The sequence below is a fragment of the Somniosus microcephalus genome, chromosome 27, assembly GCF_052327205.1.
Source record: "Somniosus microcephalus isolate GS21.2 chromosome 27, FLI_Smic_1.0, whole genome shotgun sequence".
Classification (NCBI taxonomy): domain Eukaryota; kingdom Metazoa; phylum Chordata; class Chondrichthyes; order Squaliformes; family Somniosidae; genus Somniosus; species Somniosus microcephalus.
Window position 1 is genome coordinate 14,095,842 of NC_141013.1, and position 22,296 is coordinate 14,118,137.

Here is a 22,296-nt window from a genome sequence, read left to right on the forward strand (position 1 = left end):
TTTTTGAAAGGAATTTCTCCCACACTCTTTATATTACCGACTGTTTCAAAAGGAATTGGTCCGGAATTGCCTAGCGATGTGGAATCTGTTTATGTTGCAGCCCTGGAGCAAATACACAGGTGCAGTTCTTTGAAAGTCCCAATTTTCAATTTCATGACTTGGTCTTGGGCCTTCCCCGATAGTTGGCGAGAGATCTATACAGATCAGTAATCAGGAAAAGGTATTCGTGGCCTTTTGAACTGTTAACCTTTTGAATACATGGTTGAAAATTCCCTATCCTTCATTTTGCAGTGGATTTTTAAAGAGCCAATGCCTTTATGAAATAAATGTTTGGCTAACTCTAAAATACAATGAGATAAATTGCGTTGGTACGCAGCACTTGCTGGTGATTTGACCCACGATGGTAAAGGTGCGTAGCTCTACCCGATCCGCAATGCAAGGCTTGTCGAGCATCATCTCCATGGAGACAGTGCCCCTTAAACACTTGATTCTCAGAGCCCAATATCACCTGAATACACCAAGCTCCTAACAGTATTCATAATGGCCCCTTTTTTGCATCCAAATTGCCTATATTCAGAGAGATTAGAGTAAAAAATTCTGGCCATGGTGCTGGAAATGAGGCGAGGCGGAAACTCCACATGCCACTCTCGCCCTGATCCCATCCCAGATTCCAGGAGCAAGGTTATTTTAAAAAGACGGTGGTCTTTGCGCCTGTAGTAGCACAGGAAAAACGCCCTCTCCACGGAGGCAGCGAAACTTGAAGTATCACTCTGCCTTGCCCAGAAACCAAGACTGGGCCAAATAAAAAACAGCCCACAGTGTTTTTTACTTTCCTCAGGGAACAGAGGCCCAACTGGGATTGATCACCATTTGCTTCTTCCATGTTCGGACTCTTGCTAGGCCCAGAATGGATCAACACTTGCTCTCTAACGCAAGTCCAGCTAAGCCCCCATTGAGGTTCTGCGGCGAGTGTCTCACCTCCTGGCTCCCCAAAGCCTTTCCACCATCTACAAGGCACAAGTAAGGAGTGTGATGGAAGGACTCTCCACTTGCCTGGACGAGTGCAACTCCAACAACACTCAAGAAGCTTGACACCATACAGGACAAAGCAATTTGTTTGATTGGCACCCCATCTACCACCTTAAACATTCACTCCCTCCACCACCGGTGTACTGTGGCTGCAGTGTGGACCATCTACAAGATGCACTGCAGCAACTCGCCAAGGCTTCTTGGGCAGCACCTCCCAAACCCGCGACCTCTACCGCCTAGAAGGACAAGGGCAGCAGGCACATGGGAACACCACCACCTCCAAGTTCCCCTCCAAGTTACACATCATCCTGATTTAGAAGTATATCGCCGATCCTTCATCGTCGCTGGGTCAAAATCCTGGAACTTCCTACCTAACTGCACTGTGGGAGTACCTTCACCACACAGACTGCAGCAGTTCAAGAAGGTGGCTCACCACCACCTTCTCAAGGGCAACTTGGGATGGGGCAATAAATGCTGGTCTTGCCAGCGACGCCCACATCCCATTAATGAATTTTTTAAAATTCCCAGGAAAGCTGGGAACAACCCCAGAGATGCACCAACACTGCCAGTGCGGCGTAATGGAGGCGGGTAGAACAAGCGGCCACTCTCTCACACAGGACAATTGTCAGGTATTTTAAGAGGAGTGGAAGCCTGGAGGATCCGAGCTCCCCCCCTCAAATTGCAGGCCCACCTGCCAGAATAACATCCAAAATAAAACAATGGCCATGCCTATCTTTGAGTGCCTTAAGGTGCATTACTGGCAGACCAGTAAACGATCAGAGAAAACTGGGAGCATGCAATAAATATCAAAGCGGTCACTATATACAATCACCAGCATCAGTCACAGGTGAGAGGCAGCCATGAAGAAACAGGAAAGTTCCTAAAGATTGTCCCTCATCAAAAGAACTCTCTTTTCAAAATGGTTCTCAGAGCCTCCTTTCTGTTATGAGCCAATGTCAGAATAGCAACGAGAGCACCACACGACCTGGATCAAACCAGAGCATTTAAAGGGGCACTGTCTTCATGAAAATAGTTTGGGCAAACTTTCCCAGTTTATAAACACAGACAAAACACAATCACATAAATTGCCTTGAGATATACCATGACACCAGTTGCTGGTGATAAAACTGGCTCTTCTCCCATTACAGACTCCTTCAATCATCCTTTCCTCCTGTAATATACAGGCTTTTAAATCCCAAACCTGGTGATGTCTATCTCATGGGGCTCTTGCTCCTTTAAAAACTCCCTCTGTCTTCTCTTCCTCCTATGATCTATAGGCTTTGAAAAGGCCCAAAAGCTTGCTGACATCTAACCATTGCTTCCTGATTTACCTCACGTTCCCTTCTACTCTGTGTACCCTTTGGTGGTGTCGTGCAGTATGGGCCCTGGCCCTTCTACTGGGTTGTTCAAATCAAAAATAAACGCGCTTGCATTGAAAAAAAAACGTTGACTGATGATTACTGGAATTAATGAGAACCCCCCCCCCCCCCCCCCCTTGATGCGTTGCAGGATTTTAGCCCCTGAATTACGAGTGAGGAGCGATCACAGGTGCCGTTTGTTGCCTCACCCCAGGACACCATTAACCCAGATTCTAGTCCGTGCCTCCGCTCTCTGGCTTTCCTCTTACTATGCAATCAAGAGAAAGCTTACAGCTGTGCATCGCTCTCTCAATGAAGAGCAGATGCTGAAGAATTTAAAATATTCCATCAAACAGCCAGAACGTAACGCCTTTACAAAGATCTGTCCTTGCCCAGAAAAATAAATACAAAATATAAAGCGCAACAATGGAATCAAAAATCTACAGCCTGCCCCTCCAAATTCTTGCAACTATTTCATGTAGTTGTATTGTGCACCTAATATGTTTCTATAATTTCACTGTTCCCTAATTCCTGAGTACAATAGTTTTCAGTGTAAAATATTAATGATCATGCAGTCATTTGTGAAAAGATGTAATTTTTTTTGAAAGACAATGAGCGAGGGTGTAAATTTGTACGCTTGCTCTCAGTTAGCAGCTCCTTTTAGTCAGCCCGTGCCACTGATAAACAGGAAAGGCAATTAGGATCACTGGAAATCTGAAATAAAAACAGAAAATGTCGGAAATACTCAGAGAAAGGACAGGCTAATGTTTCGGGTAAGGTCTTGGTTAGAGTCCTGAGGTGGGCTCTCCGCCAAAACATTCACCTGCCTTTCCTCTTCATAGGTGCGGTGTTTTTCCAGCATATCCTGCGCAACTCTTCTTTTGAATTGTGAATTGTTAGAGTGAAGGCCTCTTGAATGGCCAGGAATTACACCGTAAGGAAAATTCAGTGAGGCTGTGTTCCTGGACAGAGCTTCTCTCTCTCTCTCTCTCTCTCTCTCTCTCTCTCTCTCTCTCTCTCTCTCTCTCTCTCTCGAGAGAGAGAGAGAGAGAGAGAGAGAGAGAGAGAGAGAGAGAGAGAGAGAGAGAGAGAGAGAGAGAGAGAGAGAGAGAGAGAGAGAGAGTGTGGGGTCAGAGAACTGGCCCTATAGAGTTAGAGTCCATATCCAACTCGTACTATCATCTAGGGAGGCTCCACTCTGGGCCCACAGCCTGGCTGAATTTGCCCTCTTAGACTTGGTACATGTCACCAGGTATCAAAGTTGGAGGGTTGGGCCCCTTGGTCAGAGTCCACCCTGGAGATGAAGCAGTTTTTTTTCATTTTTCAGACAAGGACAGACCCACCGTGTGCTTCCAGCATTTTCGGTTTTTATCCACAGAATCTATCTGCTTCTGAGGTTATAGAAACATAGAAACATAGAAGATAGGAGCAGGAGTAGGCCATTCGGCCCCTCGAACCTGCTCCGCCATTCAATGAGATCATGGCTGTTCATCCAAACTCAGTACCCTATCCCTGCCTTCTCCCCATATCCCTTGATCCCTTTAGCCTTAAGAAATATATTTAACTCCTTCTTGAATATATTTAATGAATTGGCCTCCACTGCCTTTTGTGGTAGAGAATTCCACAGGTTCACCACTCTCTGGGTGAAGAAATTCCTCCTCATCTCTGTCCTAAATGGCTTACCCCTTATCTTTAGACTGTGACCCCTGGTTCTGGACTCCCCTGCCATCGGGAACATCCTTCCTGCATCTAGTCTGTCCAGTCCTGTTAGAATTTTATAAGTTTCAATGAGATCTCCTCTCATTCTTCTAAACCACGGATATCCCACGGATACCTTCACATGCCCAAAGCAGCTTCATGAACAACAACTGCCCTTGGAATTTTATTTCCTCCCAGGGTTTTCAAATGAATTTTATGATTAAATGCACTGAAATTTTGAACTGCGAATTTACTCCTTGGAAATTCTAAAAACCGTCCATCAAAATGAAATGACTGGAAACAGCAAATTAATTTTGAAGATTATTTTTTCTCCGGCGCTCTGTGTCTAAAAGTTTTGCAATTAGTTGTAGACCTTTATTTTGTTTTTGCAGGCGTATTGTATAAATATCCGTTAAATGTTCCACATTTCTCAATCTTTTCATCTAAACCTGAATTTTAAGATATAACTGACCTCTGATTCAAGATCATTTTGGCAAGGCTCTTTTCAAAGCACCTCCGCCCCCTTTCTTTTCCATTTTCATTTCAGATTTCCAGTATCCATAGTTTTTATTGTAACCTCCATGACTAGTTAGTCTGTGGTATTCTGTAAGTGATCATATTTTGCCAGAAACCAAAACACATCAATCCTGAAAATCAGAAACAAAAAAGAGAAAATGCTGGGAGTACGCATGAATTCGATAGATGTCTGCAGGTCGGATTGGGTTCTGATAATGGGTCCCATCTGAAATGTTAACCTGTCTTTTTTCTTCCATATGCTGATTAACCTGCTGTGCATTTCCACCATTTATGTTTCGATTGAGAATGCATTCATTCATTCATTCATTCATTCAGGATATAAGGAGCCAAATCGTGTAACATTTATTTGATTACCTAACACCCAATAATTGGCATCCGTTTTGAAAAAAAAGGACAACATTTTTTCCCACATCCATTTTCAGACGCGGTTTGAAAGTCGCACGTCATTGCATTGAACTTTTATCGTGCGTGTGGCATCTAGAAAATCATTTGTCCCTTCAAATTTGTGTGAGAAAGCATGGAGCCGCCAGTTTATTTTCAACACCTTCATTACAGCTCTAAACATCACACAGAATCCGAGTCCAACTGTTAGAGAACCTGATCAAAATGAGGCCACAACTGACTGAAAACAGCGCATGACAGGAATCGTAAAAATGCGTTAAATTGAATACTATCTAACCGTTTCTGTTCAAGAAGTATTTATGACTTAATCTAATTAACAAACAACACACAGTCTGGATGCAAATTATCACTTGCTGCAGTCTTTGTTAGCGACCGGAATTAAATTGAATTTCTCAATAAGGTTTTCAGATTCTATCAGCATATTCCTTGATTATCCTCAATATTAAAAAATAAAAATAGGCAAGTGTTTAAACAGAATACTCTGGTACATTCGCTGTTTTCCTTTTACATTGCAGCCACAAAGCTTGGGACAAGTTTAAAGGGAAAACAGATTGCCTTAAATCTAGTTTATTTTCAGGATAAAATAATTCTCACTTCAAAATGGAGTTTAAATAATTGGACATTCTGTTGAAAGGAAACAAAAACCCAAAATAAATATCTACAGGGGGCCGCATTCCAAAGAAATCATTTGACTCATTTTTCGGCGAGCTGGTGAATCCAAGAATCCCCTCACCCCACCCCACCCCACCAAAAAAGTTAATTAGGAGATATTCAATATTTTAAGTCACAACAGTTCTGACAGACAAACTATTTGCATATTAGGTCAAATAAAATGATTTTTTTCCCCCTGGAACTTTCCTCAATTCTTCTAGGAACAGAGACATTTTCTCTGAAGATTCTCCAGCTGCAGCACTTGCCTTCTTGTTTCAGATGCTGATGAGCCTGCATTTTCTGTTTTTATCTATTTGCCTTCTCCCTGCGGAGAGGAATATCCTTATTTGGTTGGCATCAAGGAAAGACCCCCTTCAGATATTACTGGGTTTAACAGCACTGATGGAAAAAAGTCAACAGGAGAGGCGGGGAGTTTTTAATATGTTTGCATATGTATATTTAGTTTTAAAGCACTTTAAGAGCAAAATGGCTGTGTGTGCATTTCTCTTTATTTTTTTTTATTCAGGATGATTTTAAATATAACTCCTTCCTTTACAAGGCAAAAAGTAAGCAAAGTCCCAACGTGATCCTTCCCTCCCCCTCCCATAGACTGCCCCTGCTGTGTGGGGAAAATCGCCAGGCCAATATGTCCCTCCCCAAGGAGAAATAAACACGGCACAAGGACGCGATAAGTGCAGACCCATGGAAAAAAAAAGTCAAGGTTATATACAGCATGGCCTCTGGTTTAACAACATTTTGTTCAGAATTCAAAGAGGCAGCCGAACAATCAGTGAGAAATGTAACTTCTGATGTTAAACCTCCCCCAGTAATAACAACAACAACAACCTGTATTTATATAGCACCTTTAATGTAGTAAAACGTTCCAAGGAGCTTTATGGGAGCGTTATCAAACTAAATTTAACATCGAGCCACACAAGGAGATATCTGTGCAGACTTGGTCAAAGAGGACGGTTTTAAGGAGCGTCTTAAAGGAGGACAGAGCGGTAGAGAGGCGGAGAGGTTGAGGGAGGGAATTCCAGAGCTTAGGGCCCTGGCAGTTGAAGGCACGGCCACCAATGGTGGAGTGATTAAAATCAGGGATGCTCAAGAGACCAGAATTGGAGGAGCGCAGATACCTTGGAGGTTTGTAGGGTTGGAGGAGATTACAGAGATAGAGAAGGGCACAGAAATAGGCCAAGAGCGCCCAGAAGTATTTTATTTTTTCCACTGTTAAGTTTTGATATGCATTTTCCTACAGGATTTAAATATTTGACACATGATCACATTCACTACGTGTTTAGTTGGATGTTATGGTGTTATTAATATACTACAGCAACTCAAAAAGATGGTGACAAATAACTTTTGGAAGCTGTTGTAATAGTTCAATAATCTGGAGTGTCCCTGAGGGATTTCATTTTTAGGAATGGGGACATCCCAGGCCTTTTCGTTTGAAAGACATGGAAGAGAAAGGGTTTTGTGCTCATTTGGAACCTTGAATATCCCACAAGGAGCAGCGCACACTGATCGGAGTGACGCATGTGTTTGTACAGACACAAACGCCACTTTCTAACAATTACATTTAAATTATCCTCACCCGTACCATTACAAATTAAGAAATTACACATTGGGGTAGATCTTGACTTTGTGCGATCGTGTAAAATGGATAATAGTGAGTCAGCAGCCCGTTTTACATCTCTCCAGACTTTGATTTCCATTTTTATCGCACAAAATTAAGATCTACCCCAATGGTTTTCTATAATTCTGTTGGTGATGAAATCTCATGGCGGTTCTTGACAAATGATCTCTGCCAAAATGTTGACTTTTTTTTTATTTGAAGATGTTGACGGACCTGTTGCGTATTTCCAGCATTTTCTCTTTTTATTGTAAGTTCGTGGCACACTGTGAAACCTTCAATTTTCCTTGAAAACAGTCAAAAATATTGTACAGATATATTCAGACATTAAAAATATTCAGGACCACGGCTTCCTTCACACTCACTGACAAAATATTAGCTTTTTTTTTGTTTATTATTGTTGAGCAACCCAGGTGAAAGGTCAAGGACCACAGTGCAGGACGCCAGCAAGGCAGTAAAGTATAGGAGAGACGCTGAGGTAAATCAGGATGCAGTGACTGGGTGACACCAAACTTGGGTTTTAAAAGCCGGGAGCTTGGTGATGGATAGGAAAATTGAAGGAGGTGAGGAGCAATGTTCCCTCTAATTCTGTTTGGGCTGCACGGCCCCCTTAACGGGCTGCGCAGGCCATTCAAAATTCCGCCCAGGCACGGTTTTCCATTTAAAAGCCCGGTGAGCTAGCGGCGCGGGACCTCCAGAGCGCTGCGCAGCCACGCAGCTTAAAGGGAACATTGGTGAGGAGTTGTGGTTTTGAGATAACAATAACTTGCATTTATATAGCGCCTTTAACATAGTCAAACGACCCGAGGCACTTGAGATCATGGAAAAGAACAAATTTGTTGTTGTAGTCCATATATTTGCTTGCTACACTCTAAATTAGTATCAAGCAACAGTACATTGTGATCTCTTCAATTATACTTTCTAGACTTTTTGTTCAAATTATTCTTCCAGTAAAAAATAAACCAAGTGGTTAGCGTATTTTGTGACAATGATTTTGTCATCACTTCGCGTTGGTTGTCAACCTGAAACTTTTTTCAAAGCTAGAGTTCAATGTTACTCATCAACGAAGGTTCTCTTCTTATCAACAATCGACCTCTTCGGGCTGGAAATGTGGGAATGGTCACACTGGGATCAGGAAGTCAGTGAGGAATGGATTTCAGGATAAAGTTGCTTCACAGTTGATAATCTTTAGGGATAGCATTAAATGCTGATGGACAGCTAGATAAGCGTACTCTATACATTCCTATCAGCAAAAACTGAAAATTCAAACATCAAATTAAAGATCATATCAAATAAATAAGATTTGAATTTTTTTTGCCATTTAAAATTCACTGTTGAGGGAAGCCTTTAAGAGTGAAAGTTGAATCCCTCAGAGTTAGACCAAACCTATTCATTTAAAAACAATAGAATTGGAATGCACATGTTGCATAGCATCTGCTAAACTGTCTTGTCCCTTTTAGACAATGACAGACCTGCACATTTTCAGCACTTTCTGTTTTTTTCCATCCCAAAAATATATTTATATCTCATATGCCTAACAATGTTGAATCTTACTAAAATACTACACGACCCTCATCTCCAGGAGGTGGGGACATTGAAACCGCAGGGATCTGAAACTATTGGAATCAAGGAACATATTTACAGGGTAGGTGCTTTTTCTAAATTAAATTGTACTTTATTGTTCCCTTTTTAATACAATAAAACACCGCACGATTATTATTCACTTAACAGGATTTCCACATTTTCGTCTTTGCTCATCACAGACTGAATTAACTTCAGGTGAGACGGAAAAAAAAGTCCGATGCTGCCATCACCAAATTCTGCTTTTAGTTTCTTCAAATCACTGAATTAGCATATGAAAGGGTCTTCCGTTAGAAAGGGACAATCAAACCTGACCTATTAGTTGTCCCTAAAGAATCAGTAATTTTTGCATCAGACTGGAATGTGTCAACCAAATTGCCATGGAAGTCAATGAGTTAACTATCTAACAAACAACTACAAGTAGCTAAAAAAAAATCCTTTAAAGCTTGGCAGTGGAACACGGAACCAGAATCAAATCAACTGACTAATTCTTCTCATCAAGGCAGCCATTTTGTTCCTGCCTTATACTGTTTGCTGAATAATTCATGCCAAGGAACGTTAGTACTGAGGAATAAAAGAAAAAGAAAAAGACTTCCATTTATATAGCACCTTTCACGACCTCAGGACATCCCAAAGCATTTTACAGCCAATGAAGTACTTTTTGAAGTGTAGTCAACGTTGTAATGTAGGAAACGCTGCAGCCAATTTGCACACAGCAAGCTCCCACATACAGCAATGCGATAATGACCAGATAATCTGTTTTTGTGATGTTGATTGAGGGATAAATATTGGCCAGGACACCAGGGATAACTCCGCTGCTCTTCTTTGAAATAGTGCCATGGGATCTTTTATGTCCACCTGAGAGGGCAGACGGGGCCTCGGTTTAACATCTCATATGAAAGACGGCTCCTCCGACAGTGCAGCACTGCACTGGAGTGTCAGCCTAGCTTTATGTGCTCAAGTCTCTGGAGTGGGACTTGAACCCACAACCTTCTGACTCAGAGGCAAGAATGCTACCCATTGAGTCATGGCTGACATTGTCGTATTGTGTCCATCCAGTTTCACTATACACTATTCCCAAATTAGGTACAACATTGAACAAAAATAAGTGATGTTGGAAACAGTCAGCAGGTCAAGCAGATGGAGAGAAGAGACAAGTTAACATTTCAGGTATGGACCCATTATACCATCTCCACAGACACTGCCTGACTTGCTGACACTGTTTCCAGCATTTTCCATTTTTGTTTCAGATTTCCAGCACCTGCGGTATTTTGCTTTTTCTAGTAAGATGCAGAGTAATGCTCCCTCTGCGCTATTCCATGAAGCGCTTCCAGGTCAGGTACAGCACAGATTAGATGCAGAGTAAAGCTCCTTCGACAGAGCCTCATCTAGCACCCCTTGGTAAGATACAGCACATTAGATATAGAATAAGGCTTCCTCTACACTGTCTCAACACAATGTCAGAAGCACCAACGGAGATACAGGGAGAGAGATGGAAAGGGAGTGACAGGCAAAGAGTGGAGAGAGAGAGACAGAGAGGAAGAATATGTCTCTCAATGTCTCTTAATCTCTTCTGCTTTCTATCCTATCACTGACCTCCCCTGTTGTTCTTTCATCCCCTCCCCCTTTTCCCAGCCCCCACTTGCTTTAAAATCTATCCCTTTTCCTGCTTTTTTTCCAGTTCTGACGAAGGGTCTTCGACCTGAAACATTAACTCTGTTTCTCTCTCCATGGATGCTGCCCTGGCCTGCTGAGTTTTTCCAGCGTTTTCTGTTGTTATTTCGGATTTCCAGCATCCGCAGTATTTTGCTATCAGAAGAATATGACAGTTCTGTTAGCTGAAAAAGTGGCACCATTAACTTAACTGGAAACAGGTCTCAATCTGTCTCACACATGGGATGAAAATCACTCAGCAAGCATCCAAGATATTACAAACTTATTTTCTCCCATTTTAATTATATCTTTTGTAAGAGTGGTGAAAGGCTTCAATCTTGTTCTGAGGCCACATTCACCAATCCCACGTAAAAACTCCTGAACTGAGGGGACCTACTGAAGAATTTTTCCCCATTTTTTTCTCTTCTGCTCCCCTCATCCCATCTCACCTTTGCAGGTCAGTTGTAGCTGGCCTTCCCTGCCTTCAATCAACAGGCAGTGCACAAAGGAAGACCTCGCCTATTGTTCTCCCTCTCTCCCATAGCGACAGAGTAGAGAGTTAAGGAACTCGGCAAATGAGGATTCAATCAGGAAACTGCTACTCTACAGTACTGTGCAGTTAATGGTAAAATGCTCCCTGCTTATGTTCACGGTTCTGCACTTTTCCCTGATCCACCTTACACAGAATGGAAACAAGGAATGTCCAATAAGGCCAAGACATTAAAGTTTGAGGGTTACAGAATTGAAAACGAGTTCCCCAATAAATGGTTAACAACTAAAGTTCTTGAGCTGCCAACGCAGGAGTTCCAGAGACCAAGGGACCAGTATGAAAGAAACCCCTGTCCCCTCAGCTGAATAAATTATGCAAAAGAGGGAATTTGGACAAACAAGTTTATTCTGCACTTTTTACAATAACTCTATAGATAGAATAGAGATGCAGATACAGTGAGTGAAGAGGCAGAGAGAGAGAAGAGAGAGGAACAGACAAAGAGAAATACTGAGAGAGAGATCCACAGGGTGAAAGAGAGAGGCTCAAAATGGGCCTAAACAAATTTCCGCCCCCTTAAGTCTAATCTTTATTTTACTGAATGTGCTGTTACATTTCCTCTTGTACCTACATGCCTGAATTTTTGTAACAACCTTACTTAAGACATTATCCAATGCCTTCTGAAAATCTGCTGCATTTCCCTTCAAAATCCTATCAGTCACCTCTTCTTCAAAAAACTCAAGTTTGTCAAAAACAACTTTTCTTCAACAAATCCTTGCTGGTTAGCCTTGATTAACCCACGCATTTCTAAATGCTCCTTAATTCAGTCTCGTATTCCTACATTACAACAGCGACTACACTTCAAAAAGTACTTTAATGGCTGTAAAGCACTTTGGGATGTCCGGTGGTCATAAAAGGCGCTATATAAATGCAAGTCTTTCTTTCATTTTGGGATTTGTTGATTAGCGCATAACTAATGTTACACTAACTGGCCCGCAGTGACCCAGTTTATCCCTTGTCTCTTCTTGATCTGAGGTATTGCATTCCCTGCAACCCTCCCCCTCCCCCCCCTCACAGCCCCCCTGTACAATTTGCATATTAAAGGAGCATTGAAAAATCGAAGTCAGAGTTTCTGCTTCCTCCTCTGATTTGTTTCAACGGCCAAGGAATGTCCAGAGCCTGGTTTTACCCTCCTTGAGCTCTGCTAAGTTTTTCAGAACCAATCCCTTTTCAGCTATTTCTAACAACTGCTCCATATTGTAAAAGTGGCCCCTACTAGGGGGCATAGTCTTAGAATAAGGGGCTGCTCTTTCAAAACTGAGATGAGGAGGAACTACTTCACTCAGAGGGTGGTAGGTCCATGGAATATGCTGCCCCAAAAAACTGTAGAAGCTACATCATTACATAAATTTAAAACAGAAATAGACAGTTTCCTAGAAGTAAAGGGAATTAAGGGTTACGGGGAGCGGGCAGGAATTTGGACATGAGTCTAGGTTCGGATCGGTCATGGCCCTGTGGTTAGCGGAGCGGACCCAGGGGCCGTGTAGCCTGATCCTGCTCCTATTTCGTCTGTCTAATTCTGTTAGATGCAGGAGATGGTTCTGTGATAGTGGATTGGCAGTTAGGATCAGATCAGCCATGATCTTATTGAATGGCGGAGCAGGCTCGAGGGGCCGATTGGCCTACTCCTGCTCCTATTTCTTATGTTCTTATGTTCTTATGCCCAGTGGACGACCAGTGATTCGTTCCAGGAGACACCTGGCACTCCCAGACCAGAAATTCTTTGGCCAGACTTTCAGGCAGGAGAGTGCTCTAGATGGACCTCTAATGGTGCAGGTGCCTGCCAGTGACAGACAAGTTTCAGACCTTCTGCCTGATTCCAGAAAAGTCCGTGGGTGTTAGCAGCGGAGGTTCCCAGTGGACTCATCTCTGCAATTATACAGAGATAAATCCCATCCTAGATTTTTGGGGCCAAACTATTGATGTAATATCATTGCCAGACGTTCATCCTCCATCACTAGATTTCCAGCTTCAACCTTGAGCAGTCCTACCCTCTCTTTAACTTTTTATATACATATAAACGCTTTAATAATTTTCTTTCATATTATTTGCCAACCTTTTTTAATTGTCCTTTTAGCCCTTCCAATCTTACTTTGCACCTTCCCACAATAGGTTTTATATTCCTCATGATTTTCTTTGGTTTGTTAGATCTAGTTTTATCATATGGCTCCTTTTTAAGCTTCAGTTTCATTTTAATCCAGGTTTCTCCATGGATTTTATCATTTCATGCTCTCCATTTTGGTCTTGCAACAATACAACAGCAACTTGCATTTATATCGCACCTTTGACATAGTAAAACGTCCCAAGGTGCTGCACAGGAGCGATTATCAGGCAAAATTTGGCACCGCGCCACATAAAGAGGTAGGTTTTCAGGAGCATCTTAACAGAGGAGACAGAAGTGGAGCGGTTTAAGGAGGGAATTCCACAACTTAGGGCCCAGCAGCTGAAGGCACGGCTGGCAGTGGTGGAGCGATTCAAATCGGGGATGCACAAGAGGCAAAAATTGGAGAAGCGCCTAGATCGCGAAGGCTTGTAGGGCTGGAGGAGGTTACAGAGATAGGGAGGGATGAGGCCATGGAGGGATTTCAAAACAAGGATGAGAATTTTAAAATTGAGGCAATGCCAGACCGGGAGCCACTGTAGGTCAGCGAGCACAGGAGTGATGGGTGAACGGGACTTGGTGCGAGTTAGGACACGGGGCAGTGAGCACAGGGGGTGATGGGTGAACGGGACTTGGTGCGAGTTAGGGCACGGGCAGCAGAGTTTGGGATGAGCTCAAGTTTACGGAGGGTGGAAGATGGGAGGTCGGCCAAGAGAACATTGGAATAGTCAAGTCTAGAAAAAAAAGAAAGAAAGACTTGCATTTATATAGCGCCTTTCATGACCACTGGACATCTCAAAGTGCTTTACAGTCAATGAAGTACTTTTGAAGTGGAGTCACTGTTGTAATGTGGGAAACAGGGCAGCCAATTTGCACACAGCAAGGTCCCACAAACAATGTGATAATGACCAGATAATCTGTTTTTGTTAAGGACACTGGGGAGAACTCCCCTACTCTTCTTCAAAATAGTGCTATGGGATCTTTTACGTCCACCTGAGAGAGCAGACAGGGCCTTGGTTTAACATCTCACCCAAAAGACGGCACCTCTGACAGTGCAGCACTCCCGTGTCGGCCTAGGCTTTATGTGCTCAAGTCACTGGAGTGGGATTTGAATCCACAACCTTCTGACTCAGAGGCGAATGTACTACCAACTGAGACACAGCTGACACCCAGGTAACAATATATCTATGTTGTACTCTATCTGCATCATATTTGAAGATTCTTCACGACTGATCAGTCAAGCCATTTGCCAGCTTTACTGCCCTGTTAATTCCATCTGGATCCCTTCTTATCTCACTGAACTTTTCCTTTTTGCAGCCTCACTGTGCACTCATCCGTATCCTGTTTTATTTTTACATTGAACCCAACAATGTTGTGGTTGCTATTTCTTGATTCCTCTCCTGCTCTCATATCAGTCATTTGCCCCATTTCATTTCACGGAACTGAATCAAGCAATGCCTCTTTCCTTATTGGCCTGGAAATATATTCACCTAGGCATCAAAGAAGCACTGCATCAAGGAAGGGGAACAGGTGAAGTATGAATAACGCAGAGAAATTCTGGGGCTTGCTTGATTTTGAGGGCAAGTGCAAATTTTAAATGACCTTTCCTCGGGAGATTAAATAGATGGGAGAGTCCAAGGTCTGAAAAGAAGGCATATCATATCATATGGTTTCCCACAATGTAGTTGGGAGATAGAAACATAGAAACATAGAGATAGGAACAGGAGTAGGCCATTCGGCCCTTCGAGCCTGCTCCGCCATTCAATGAGATCATGGCTGATCTTCGTCTGAGATCATAGCTGATCTTACCAGTTCAGTACCCCGTCCCCGCCTTTTCTCCGTAACCCTTAATCCCCTTAGCCTTCAGAAATATATCCAATTCTCTCTTGAAAATATTTATTGAATTAGCCTTCACAGCCCTCTGTGGCAGGGAATTCCACAGGCTCACCACTCTTTGAGTGAAGAAATTCTTCCTCATCTCTGTTTTAAATGATTTGCCCGCTATTTTTAGACTGTGGCCCCTGGTTCTGTGCTCCCCGGCCATTGGAAACATTCTCTCTGAATTCAGCCTGTCCAGGCCTGCCATAATTTTATATGTTTCGATGAGATCCCCTCTCAATCTTCTAAACTCCAGTGAGTACAAGCCCAAACTATTTAATCTCTCTTCGTAGGTCATTCCCGCCATTCCAGGTATCAGCCTGGTGAATCGCCGTTGCACTCTTTCCATGGCAAGAACATCCTTCCGCAGATGGGGCGACCAAAACTGTACACAATACTCCAGATGCGGTCTCACCAGCACCTTGTACAGCTGTAGTAAGGTATCCCTATTCCTATACTCGAACCCCCTTGATATGAAGGCCAACATACCATTTGCCTTCTTAATCGCCTGTTGCACCTGCATGCTCTCCTTCAGTGACTGGTGCACAAGAACACCCAGGTCCCTCTGCACTTCCCCATCTCCCAATCTATTGCCATTTAGATAATAATCTACCCTCCTGTTTTTACCCCCAAAGTGGATAACCTCGCATTTATCCACATTATAGTGCATCTGCCACGTATCCGCCCATTCCCCCAACCTGTCCAAATCGCACTGTAGCCTCCTGACATCCTCATCAGAGCCCACCCCTCCTCCTAGTTTAGTGTCGTCAGCGAATTTGGAAATATTGCATCCAATTCCCTGATCCAGATCATTTATATATATTGTGAACAGCTGGGGTCCCAGGACAGATCCTTGCGGCACCCCGCTGGTCACTGCCTGCCACTCCGAAAATGAGCCGTTTATTCCAACTCTCTGTTTTCTATCCGCCAGCCAGTTCTCTATCCACGTTAATACTTTGCCCCCAATCCCATGAGCCTTAATTTTGCATGATAATCTTTTGTGTGGAACCTTATCGAAGGCTTTCTGGAAGTCAAGGTACACCACATCCACTGGCTCTCCCCCATCTATTCTACCAGTTACCTCCTCAAAAAATTCCAGCAGATTAGTCAAACACGATTTACCCTTTGTAAATCCATGTTGACTCTGTCCGATCCTTTCCCCATTTGTCAAGTGCTCCGCTATTTTATCCTTAATAATGGACTCTAGCATTTTGCCCACAACCGATGTAAGGCTTACTGGTCTATAATTCCCTGCTTTCTCTCTACCCCCCTTTTTAAATATTGGGGTAACATTAGCTACCCTCCAATCCACGGGTACTGTTCCCGAGTCAATGGAGTTCCGGAAGATGATCCTTAGAGCATCTGCTATCTCCAGGGCCACCTCCTTAAGTACCCTAGGATGTAGTTTATCAGGCCCCGGGGATTTGTCGGCCTTCAGTCCCCTCAACTTACCCAACACCATATCCCTAGAGATACTAATTTCTGTCAGCTCCTCCCTCTCATTAGTCCCTATGTTTGCCGATATTCCTGGGAGGTTATTTGTGTCCTCCTTTGTGAATACAGAACCAAAGTATGAGTTTAATTGGTCTGCCATTTCCTTATTCTCCATTATATATTCTCCCGAATCGGACTGCAAGGGACCGACTTGGGATTTTACCAGTCTTTTCCTCCTGATATACCGATAAAAGCTTTTGCAGTCTGTCTTTATGTTTGCTGCAAGTTTACTTTCGTATTCTATTTTCCCCTTCCTGATTAATCCCTTTGTCCTCTTTTGCTGTATCCTGTACTGCCCCCAATCTTCCGGTCTGGTGCTTTTTTTTGCCAGTTGATATGCCCTTTTTTTTGATTTTATGCTGTCCATAATTTCCCTCGTTATCCACGGTTGAGTCACCTTTTTAGGTTTATTTTTATGCCAAACCGGTATAAACATGTTCTGGAATTCTTCCATTCTATCTTTGAATGCTTGCCATTGTCTATCCACTGTCAATCCCCCCAGAAACACCACCCAATCAATCTTACCCAATTCCCGTCTCATACCCTCGTAATTCCCTTTATTTAAGTTCTGGACCTTAGTCTCTGATTCAATTTCCTCACTCTCCATCTCGACTGAGAGCTCGATCATATTATGATCGCTCTGACCCAAGGGGCCTCGTACAAGAAGATTGCTGATAAGTCCCTTCTCATTGCACAATACCCAGTCTAAAATGGCCTGATCTCGAGTCGGCTCCTCGACATATTGGTCCAGATAACCGTCCCGAAAACATTCCAGGAATTCCTCCTCCTCAGAATTTTTACTAATTTGGGTAGTCCAATCAATATGTAAATTAAAGTCACCCATGATGACAGCTGTGCTCTTATCGCACGCTTCTCTAATTTCCCTTTTTATGCCTTCCCTCACCTCCATATTACTATTTGGAGGCCTATATATCACACCCACTAACGTTTTCCTCCCCTTGCTATTTCTCATTTCTACCCATACAGATTCCGTTTCATCCGAGTTAATATCCTTCCTTTCCATTGCATTAATCCCCTCCTTTACCAGCAATGCTACCCCACCTCCCCTACCTTTTTGCCGATCCTTCCTAAATATTGTATATCCCTGGATGTTAAGTTCCCAGCCTTGCCCACCCTGCAGCCACGTTTCTGTAATCCCAATCAAATCATACTTGTTTACCTCTATTTCCACAACTAATTCATCCACCTTGTTCCTAATGCTTCTAGCATTAAGATACAAAGCCTTCAGGCTTGCTTTTTTCACACTCTCATTATGAATTAGTTTGGCCCTTTGTGTTTCTCTCCTTTGCTTATTGCTTCTCACCTTTCTACCATCTATTTCTAACTTCATATGACTTCCCTCTTTTCCACTACCTAGGTTCCCATCCCCCTGCCAAATTAGTTTAAATCCTCCCGAACCGCCCTAGAAAATATTACCCCGAGGACATCGGCTCCCTCACAGTTCAGGTGTAGACCGTCCCCTTGGTACAGGTCACTCCTCCCCAAGAACTGGTTCCAATGCCTCAAGAATTTAAATCCCTCTCCCTTGCACCACTGCTCAAGCCACGTATTTAGCTTATCTATCTTACTCTCTCTAAACTTATTAGCTCGTGGCACTGGTAGCAATCCAGAGATTACTACCTTTGAGGTCCTACTTTTCAATTTAGCTCCTAACTCCCTAAATTCAGCTTGTAGGACCTCCTCCCTCTTTTTACCTACATCGTTGGTACCTACATGTACCACGACAACTGGCTGATCCCCCTCCCCCTTCAGAATGCTCTGCACCCGCTCCGAGACATCCTTGACCCTTGCACCAGGGAGGCAACATACCATCTTGGAGTCTCGGTCTCGGCCACAGAAACTCCTATCTATCCCCCTTACAATTGAATCCCCTATCACTATAGCCCTATCCCTCTTTTTCCCGCCCTTCTGTGCAGCAGAGCCAGTCATGGTGCCCTGAACCTGGCTGCTGGTGCCTTCCCCTGATAAGTCATCTCCCCCAACAGTACCCAAAACGGTAAACCTGTTTTGGAGGGAGATGACCGCAGGTGACTCCTGCACTACCTTCCTGCCTTTACCCTGCCTTTTGGTCACCCATTTACTGTCTGAGCTAGCCTTTACCTGCGGTGTGACCAACTCACTGAATGTGCTATCCACAACATCCTCAGCATCGCGTATGCTCCAGAGTGAGTCCATTCGCAGCTCCAGCGCCGCCAAGCGGTCTGCTAGGAGCTGCAGCTGGACACACTTCCTGCACACATAGTTGTCAGGGACAGTGTCCCTGATTTCCCACATAGCACAGGAGAAGCATGACACGGGTCTGAGCTGCCCTTCCATGACTTAACCCTTACAATACCCTTTTATTTACTACGATTTGGCTTAATTATTGAATTCTACTTAGAATAAGTTTGTGAAAGTACTCACCAACCAGTCACCTACCTGTTTTCTCGTGTTGTATTTTCACTGCCGCCTCCTGTCCTGGAACCTTTTCCACCTAGGTTAGGCTCCTGAAATAAAATAAATTGAACCTACCCTTTCAACTTCCCCTAACCCCTAAAAAAAATCAAGAAGTTTGTTGTGACAAAATGAAGTATTTTCAAAAGGGAATTGGAAATATAGTTGAAAAGGTAAAATTTGCCGGGCTATGGGGAAAAAGCAGGAGAGTGGAACTAATTGAAAAGCTCTTACAAAGAGCCGGCACAGGCACAATGGGTCGAATGGCCTCCTTCTGTGCTGTATGATTCTAGGATTCTTCTTTTAATTTCATAATGGTTCCTTTAACTCAAGACGCAAGGCCCAGGACTTTCTGCTCTGGTGCAATCCTGAAGTAACTTCAAGAGTGTAAGATTTTCACCTGCCCCAGCGGCCTACCCCCATGGCTCTGGCTGACTTTATCGGGTGATTTAAATATTGTTAGCTGGCATTTGGCGGGATACTAGGACAAGTGACCCAAAGCTTGGTCAAAGAAATAGGTTTTAAGGAACGTCTTTAAGGAGGGGAGAGGGGTAGAGCGGCAGAGAGGTTTAGGGAGGGAATTCCAGAGCTTAGGGCTTAGGCAACAGAAGGCACGGCCGCCAATGGTGGAGCGATGAAAATCAGGGATGCGCAACAGGCCAGAATTGGAGAAGTGCAGAAATCTTGGCGGGCTGTAGGGCTGGAAGAGGTTACAGAGATAGGGAGGGGCGAGGCCGTGGAGGGATTTGAAAACAAGGATGAGAATTTTGAAATCAAGGCATTGCCGGACCGGGAGCCAGTGTAGGTCAGTGAGCACAGGGGGTGATGGGTGAACGGGACTTGGTGCGAGTTAGGAAACTCTGACTCACGAGGAGAGAGTGCTACCGCCGAGCCATGGCTGACACCTAATCCACTTTAACCTGTGAAATCAGTCACAGGCTATGGTGGCTTATTTAGATTTTAAAAGGCTTCTGATACCATAGCAACCCTGGATGCCAAGTACGCACCAATATTCCTTATTACCAGCATTACCAAGGCCCAAATGAGAGGAATTATGTCGGATGATGTACTTCTATCCTTTGTGGGTCATTAGAATACACCCACTCATATTAGGGTGGACACATTCTACATCCATGTCACTTCCAATTTGGGAGCCAGCATGACTCCAACAGAAAATGCTGCCCAGGGCGTAAAAACCAGTTGGAATCAGAAACATGTCCCCAGTCAAACTCAATATAATTATTAGGAGTCTGTGTCAGACTGTCCAAAGTTACAGAAAGCTTGAGGGAGGAGCCATGCCATATTCAAATAATCGCATGCTGTATGATTTACTCAGTTATGCGTATAACTGACAGCTACTTCTGAATATAGCCGACGGCTGTTCAAGTCCAGGAAGCGCCACTAACTGTTTTTGGGGGTATTTAATGAGCTGGAGTTGTTCAACAATCTGACTTGAGCTAAATCAAGTCAATTGGAACCTTCAGAGGAACGTAACGTAGTTTAGAAGGGCTGCAAGAAGTTAAGAATACTGTGTGTACAACGGTTAACTTCAAAATATAGCACATGAATTGTAACTATTTATTTTCCTTTTGAGGAGCTGGTTAGTAGATCCACTGTAAACATATGTATATATATTGCTGTTATATATTCACCACTCATCTACTATTCAATAAATCTTCTTGTTAGTTAAAGGTTGAAACTAGGTCTGATGTTGTGATGCTTTGCTGCTTTTTAAAGATGTGAGGTCCCATGGAGGCACAGGATAAATCCAGTAGCTAAAGCAGTTTACAAAAAGGGGTAATTTTAAACTAACCCTCCCAGTGGGAAACTGATGGGATCAAGTGAGCCGCCCGTTTTACACCCCACCTGAGTTTACTTTCCATTGATGAACCCTATTCTGAGGCCGTTACCACCCCATTAACGCCAGTCCACCCCATCAACGCCAGTCCACCCCATTAACACAATCCACCCCATCAACGCCAGTCCACCCCATCAACGCCAGTCCACCCCATTAACACAATCCACCCCATCAACGCCAGTCCACCCCATTAACACCAGTCCACCCCATCAATGCCAGTCCACCCCATTAACACCAATCCACCCCATCAACGCCAGTCCACCCCATTAACACCAGTCCACCCCATTAACACCAGTCCACCCCATCAATGCCAGTCCACCCCATTAACACCAATCCACCCCATCAACGCCAGTCCACCCCATTAACACAATCCACCTTATTAACGCCAATCCACCCCATGAACACCAATCCACCCCATCAACGCCTATCCACCCCATTAACACAATCCACCTTATTAAAGCCAATCCACCCCATTAACACCAGTCCACCCCATCAATGCCAGTCCACCCCATTAACGCCAGTCCACCCCATCAACGCCAGTCCACCCCATTAACACAATCCACCCCATCAACGCCAGTCCACCCCATTAACACCAATCCACCCCATCAATGCCAGTCCACCCCATTAACACCAATCCACCCCATCAACGCCAGTCCACCCCATTAACACCAGTCCACCCCATCAACGCCAGTCCACCCCATTAACACCAATCCACCCCATCAACGCCAGTCCACCCTATTAACACCAATCCACCCCATCAACGCCAGTCCACCCCATTAACACAATCCACCTTATTAACGCCAATCCACCCCATGAACACCAATCCACCCCATCAACGCCTATCCACCCCATTAACACAATCCACCTTATTAAAGCCAATCCACCCCATTAACACCAATCCACCCCATCAACACCTGTCCACCCCATTAACACAATCCACCCATTAACGCCAATTTGGCCAGTTGAAAATTGGCCCCATAAATTCTACTTGAGTTATTGCTATTCAGAGAGCGCATGTTGCTTATGTTTTCCCTAGTGAATATTTGTATATTGACTAAAATAAGCTTGTTGTTAGTTTTGGCCCCATTAATATTTTTATGGTTCTCTGCCCTCGTACTGTGATATGACTGAAATAATTTTTGACTGTTATATTTTGTATCTGCTTTTTTCCCTCTAGTTATCTCTTTGTCTCTTTGACCACACTTTTAACATGTTTCTGCGTGTCTGCTAACCCTAGATATATATTCGTCCTCTATGTTCAGCGTCATGTCCTTAAAATTTTTTACATATCTTCTACTGGAAGAAGACCCCCAATCTCTGTTACACACATACATACGCATGCACACACAGACACAGAGTGGTCGCTATCCCCGAGTGTGCCATGATTTCCATTTCCTGTATGTTGTCTGGGTCGTTTACAAT

At 43.7% G+C, this 22,296-nt stretch overlaps 1 long non-coding RNA gene across 7 annotated transcripts in view; it reads right to left on the reverse strand.

The window, feature by feature from the left end:
• The window catches only part of LOC147099990 (uncharacterized), a 191,672-nt gene that overhangs the window by 39,795 nt on the left and 129,581 nt on the right, over positions 1-22,296 (reverse strand). The window lies entirely within an intron of this gene.